The 5,543-nt window shown below is 33.5% G+C and overlaps 1 pseudogene; it reads left to right on the top strand.

The window, feature by feature from the left end:
* LOC107607421 overlaps window positions 1-5,058 on the top strand; it is a 37,631-nt pseudogene extending 32,573 nt beyond the window's left edge.

Genomic DNA, 5,543 nt, shown 5'->3' with positions numbered 1-5,543 from the left:
TCTCTTTCTATGATTGTAATCTTTGATTTGTTTGATTCTTTATGTCAATTATTTTGTGTATGAATGCACTTATATGATTGAGGCCATCGCTTCAAATAGCTCACTTACCCAAATGACCTTACCTTTTATCTATCATTGTTAGCCAATTTTGAGCCTATGCTAAACCCCTTTTATTCTTAATTTTAGCATATTACTAGCCTTAAAGCGAAAAACAATAAATGTCCTTAATTTGGATCTTTGATTAGCTTAGGCTAGTGTGTGTGAGTATCATTCAAGTGTGGGAACCTTGGGACATTGGGTGAATAAAAGGGTATTTTGTATTGTTATTGAAAATATTGGAAATTGGGTATATACTCATGTATTGATCAAATGTAAAATCTTATGCATTGAGGTTCTTGTATATAAAAAGAAAAAAATAAGAAAAACAAAAGAAAAAGAAATAAAAGTGAAAAAGAAAAATAATATGGAAAAGAAAAAAAAATAGAAAAAGAAAGAAAAAAAGAATAAAAATAATAAAAAGGGGGCAAAATGCCCCAAAGTGAAGCTCAATAAGATCAATGCATAAGTGCTGTGAAATGAAAAGAAAATGCATGAGTATGTGAAAAAGTGAGAAATGGGTAGTTAGGTTAGAACTTAATTGTATAGGATGTCATAGGTTAGGTGAGAAGTTTAAGCTTATCAAAGATTCAAATTTCAAGCTCACTTGACCAAATATGCATCCTACCTTGACCCTAGCCCCATTACAACCAATGAAAAGACCTCATGATACTTGTATGCATGCATGAAATAAATGTTAATTGTTAGAAGAAAAACAAATCTTGGAAAGCATGAAATAGAGGAGAATTGAGTGAATCAACCCTAAACACTTGAGCGAATAGAGTGCGAACACATCCGTTGAGGGTTCGATGCTCAATTACATGTTTTCACCTATGATCATCATTCTTCATGCAAGTTTGTAAAAATATTTAATAACTCAATTCAATTGTGGATTAGACTTGCTAGTCCTTAGCCCTTGTGCATATATGTTTCTTGGATTCTCACAACCTTGCCAAGTGCTTTTTAGGTGTTAGTTTATTTTCATTGTCATTTACATTTCATGTCTCTTATCCCAAAACCCCAAAATACAATCCATAACCAATAACAAGACACTTCATTGTAATTCCTAGGGAGAACGACCCAAGGTTTGAATACTTCGGTTTATAAATTTTAGGGGTTTGTTTTAGTGACAAACAACTTTTTGTATGAAAGGATTAGTGATTGGTTTAGAAACTATACTTGCAACGAGATTTCAATTGTGAATTCTAAGCCACACAAAAATCCATTCGTCAGAGCTCTGCTAATTCTCATGGATTAATAATATTATTGTTTCGGCCATGGATTCCTTGCTCCTACATTTTTGTACCCCGTTTTTTTTTTTTGAAAAATTTATTAAATAGATATTGATCCCTTTAACTTTTGTTATTTACACTTTTTCCCTTTATCTTTTAGTTTCAGATTCAAAGAAGAAGAGAGGTATGCTAGGGTTTATAGAATTAATTTCAATCAACGCCATTTTCTCATCTTCTTCCTCTGCTCTATCTCTGGTTCGCCTACCTTTGCCGCCACAACACGCATCAGACGCCGCCGCTCCCTGCCTCCGCAGCCGCTCCCTGCGTCCGCCGCCGCTCCCTGCGTCTGCCGCCCCTCCCCACATTCTCGGAGGAACAAACTATCAGTATCACCACCCTGTTAAATTTCACAGAGAAAGAACGAGAACCAGAGCGACCCTTGATGACACTGAAATAGTACAACTTTCCTCAACCCCACTTCTTGTTGAGGACGACAAACCCAGCAAGGTATACTTTTTCCTCTACCTTCTTTTCAGTTTAGTTTGATTTTTTTAGAATAGTTAAGATGATGAATTTTGAATCCTTAGGGTAGCTTTTCAGGCAATGATTTTTGCCCTGCTTCGAGTGTCCTTGGTGTTTTGATTTGAATTATTATTATTATTATTATTATTATTATTATTATTATTATTATTATTATTACTAGATGGTTTTAAATTAATAATATAATTACATGGGACCTAAGTTTATTTACTACATGTCTCTTAATAGTAGGAAGTCAAATTCCATTATATTTAGGATAAAGTTATCATAGCTGGATGTCCTTGGCTTTTCCAAATGATGGTAGTAATTTAATCAATAGAAATTTCTAACAGAGATCTGGTTGTGCAGCTAATGGAGAGGTAGGGATATGGAGAAGAGTACATTAATCGTTATAAAATGATGACAAGGTTAGTATGCAATCTTTCTATTGGAGATAATTTTTGTTTCTACAACATGTACCTGTGTTAATATCATAGCTTCTTTTGATTGTTTGTTGATTCCTACTATGTGCTGAATGTACATCATATCTGTTTCATCGTATGTGTGTGTGTGTGGAAGAAAATTTACTTGATAATGCTTTTAAAAGATATGTAAAAACAAAAAAAGAAGACTCTTGAGGGTGATATTTTATAGTTCTAGTAATAATGAAGCATATTTCTGCTTTTATCTTCCTTTAAGGTTTCATCATCAAAGAGTTCCATTGGTAATCCTTTTTTGTGGAACTGCTTGTGTTGGGAAGTCTACTATTGCCACCCAGCTTGCGCAGAGGTTAAATCTACCAAATGTGTTGCAGGTAGCAATCGTGTCTATAACCCTGAATCTTCCTGTCATATAAAATAAGGACAGTTTTAGGCTTTCAATTGAGGGTAGCTGACTGGAATTATATACAACTGATTTTGACATTCCTTTTGTTGTTGACTCTAATAGACAGATATGGTTTACAAATTGTTGCGCACATCAACAGAGTATGTCCTGAATTTCTTTGTTTCATTCTTAAGCTGACTAGTATTTAGCTTTGATTTTAAGCTCCTGTTAGTCAAACCTAGTATTTGTTCATAATGATATCATAAGAGACCTGGTTAAGAGTAATCAAGTTAACATCAAAGAGGACCTAAACCCTATAAATTTGTATATCTTATCTGAATGATTATTTTCTTATGTTTGATAGTGCACCATTGGCGTCAACTCCTGTATGGACGCGAGACTTTAATTCATCGGAGGAGTTAATAACTGAATTTTGCAGAGAATGCAGAGTTGTTCGCAAAGGTTTTCTCAGTTCTTTGTAGCTTGAGATCTCATACATTTTTTAAATTCTCATCTTTCAAACTTATTTTAGGTTTGGCTGTTCATTTGAAAAAAGCAATGAAGGATAGAAACCCAATTATAATTGAGGTATGTATGGATATGTATTTTGGGGATGTTTCCCTGTATATGTTGTATTAGATAATTGAAGCTTTTATACTGGTCAATGTATATTTTATTGATATACAGCTTTTCAAGTTTACTGTGAAGTAATAAATGTTTCTCCTATGGACTTGTTGTGAGCTCATTTTCTTTGTTTTTATTTTGATGATGAAAGTGAATTCATTTGGACCCTAGCATTTATTTAGTAGACGATGAGAAATCACCTGCTTCTATACAAGCTGAAAATAAAAGGGATGAATTCAACATCTGCGGCACCAGACGATAGTGCTACAGTTCAAACGGAAAATTCTAATGAAGGTAGTCATGATGAGAATCATGGTGGTTCCAGGACTCTGAGTTCAAATGAAGGAATATCTATGGACCAAGTTGATGCAGTATCAAATAATGTCGCATCCATTAATCTAGCTGGAAGCACATCTGGGCATGAAGGTTGGTCTTTATTATTTGCAATACTTTGAAGCTGTTTAGTTCCTCTTGGAGTCACATGCACTGAGGAAGTTATAATATTTGCATGAGTAGGTATTGTGTTTTACTTGAATACTAAAGTGGGAAATTATATGTCTACCAAGTTTCTCATGCAGGTGCTGTTTCTCTCAAAGAAATAGAGGCAGACAAAAAAAATTGTTACTAAAAAGTCAGGTCCTAAGCCAATAATTGCGCCTATTGTTCTGAAGATGGCTGAATTTGATCATAAGGTTTGTCTCATTGTCCATAGCTTTTATGAAAGTAACAATTATCCTCATAATTGGTTATTTTCTTAGTTTGTAGTATGTATAACTTTGGGATTTTTTAGTCAAAGAGTTGACCTGCATGTATTTCTATGTTCCCAGTCATGCATGGTGGGAAGGTATTTTCATCATATTCCATTGTTTAGTCGTATAAATCGCATGAAATAATGTAGTGAGACTTCTTACCATATTTTTAGGCATTACTTGAGGAGTAGATCTGCTCTCGCACGTTTACCGAGAAATGCCCAGACAAGGTACTCTAACTTTTGAAAGAACTCAGATATATACACTTGGCACTCTTGAGGCAAAGGTGGTTAACCAACCATATTTCTCCTTGGAAAAAGAACCATAAGAGCAACCTACATCTGTTCAATTGGATTTTTATCTATCAGAGCTGGTTTCTGAATTTTGTTGTTCAATTTACAGGATAAAGATAAGCTTATAGAAAATTTGAAAACCATACGAGATTACCTGTGCTCTTTCACCTCACAAGTATGTCTATACTTTACATTTTTTGCGATGTTATTTATTTTATTGATTTCCATGGCCATTACAGTTTCTATGATCTATATATAGCAAATCGCTCCAATTCATTAACTAGTTAATATGAAGTTGATAGGAAAGCAGATTCACTGGTTGCAGTATATAAAACTTTTAACCATCTAAGTTTAATTATTATATGCTATGAATGCTTGTAAGATGTTTTCTGTTTCAGGGGTTGACTGTGGTGAATGTATCAGCAACAACATTTCCTAAAACATTGGATTGGCTCCATAATCACCTTCTTCAGGTATATAATTTGATCGTAAATATTTGCTTGCATATTTTTGTGTTTATCAATTCTGATCAATGCTTGATGAAAGAAGGTTTACAAGTGATGCAGAGAGAGGAATATATGACATCTTTGTTAACAGAATGAAACAATGAAAACAATCAGACATTTTTTTCTAGAAAAATGTATCATAGTTATTTTTTGAAAATGATAGCAAGGAAAGATCGAAAACTGGCCTGAATTTTACTACTCTTATTCTACTGAAAATATGCTACATTTTATCTTTGCTTAGTAAATTTTGTCTCTCTTTGACATTGCACAAGTTAGTCACTGATATTTCAAAAGTTTCTGAAAGCATTTCCTTGACATCATAAATTACTTGTTTTCCTTTTCATCAGTAAGGTCTTATAATTTGATGTCTTCCAATGTATTGAGCAAGGTACTTCATTAGGATCAATTGAACATGTTACACAAGCTGGTGCAGAATAGTTGTAATTATCCAATTCTGACAGGTATAATATTAAATATTAACTTCCTTTAAGCATTATATATATTTTTTTATCTAAAAATTTACAAATGTACTTTGAAAGTCAATGGCCAACAAGTTAATGGTTCATGTTTTTAGTTAGCCATGTGCTTTCAACACACTCTGTAGAACAATTTTTTGCCATAGTTCTTGGTTGGCCATGAATTGATCTTAATCTTCTGTTGGCATATAAATTAAGTATTCAGCACCAGGAGCTCCGCAAC

Source organism: Arachis ipaensis, chromosome B07 (assembly GCF_000816755.2).
Source record: "Arachis ipaensis cultivar K30076 chromosome B07, Araip1.1, whole genome shotgun sequence".
In the NCBI taxonomy this organism is placed as follows: domain Eukaryota; kingdom Viridiplantae; phylum Streptophyta; class Magnoliopsida; order Fabales; family Fabaceae; genus Arachis; species Arachis ipaensis.
The sequence above is the reverse complement of the archived record's forward strand: the minus strand, read 5'-3'. Positions and strand labels throughout refer to the sequence as shown.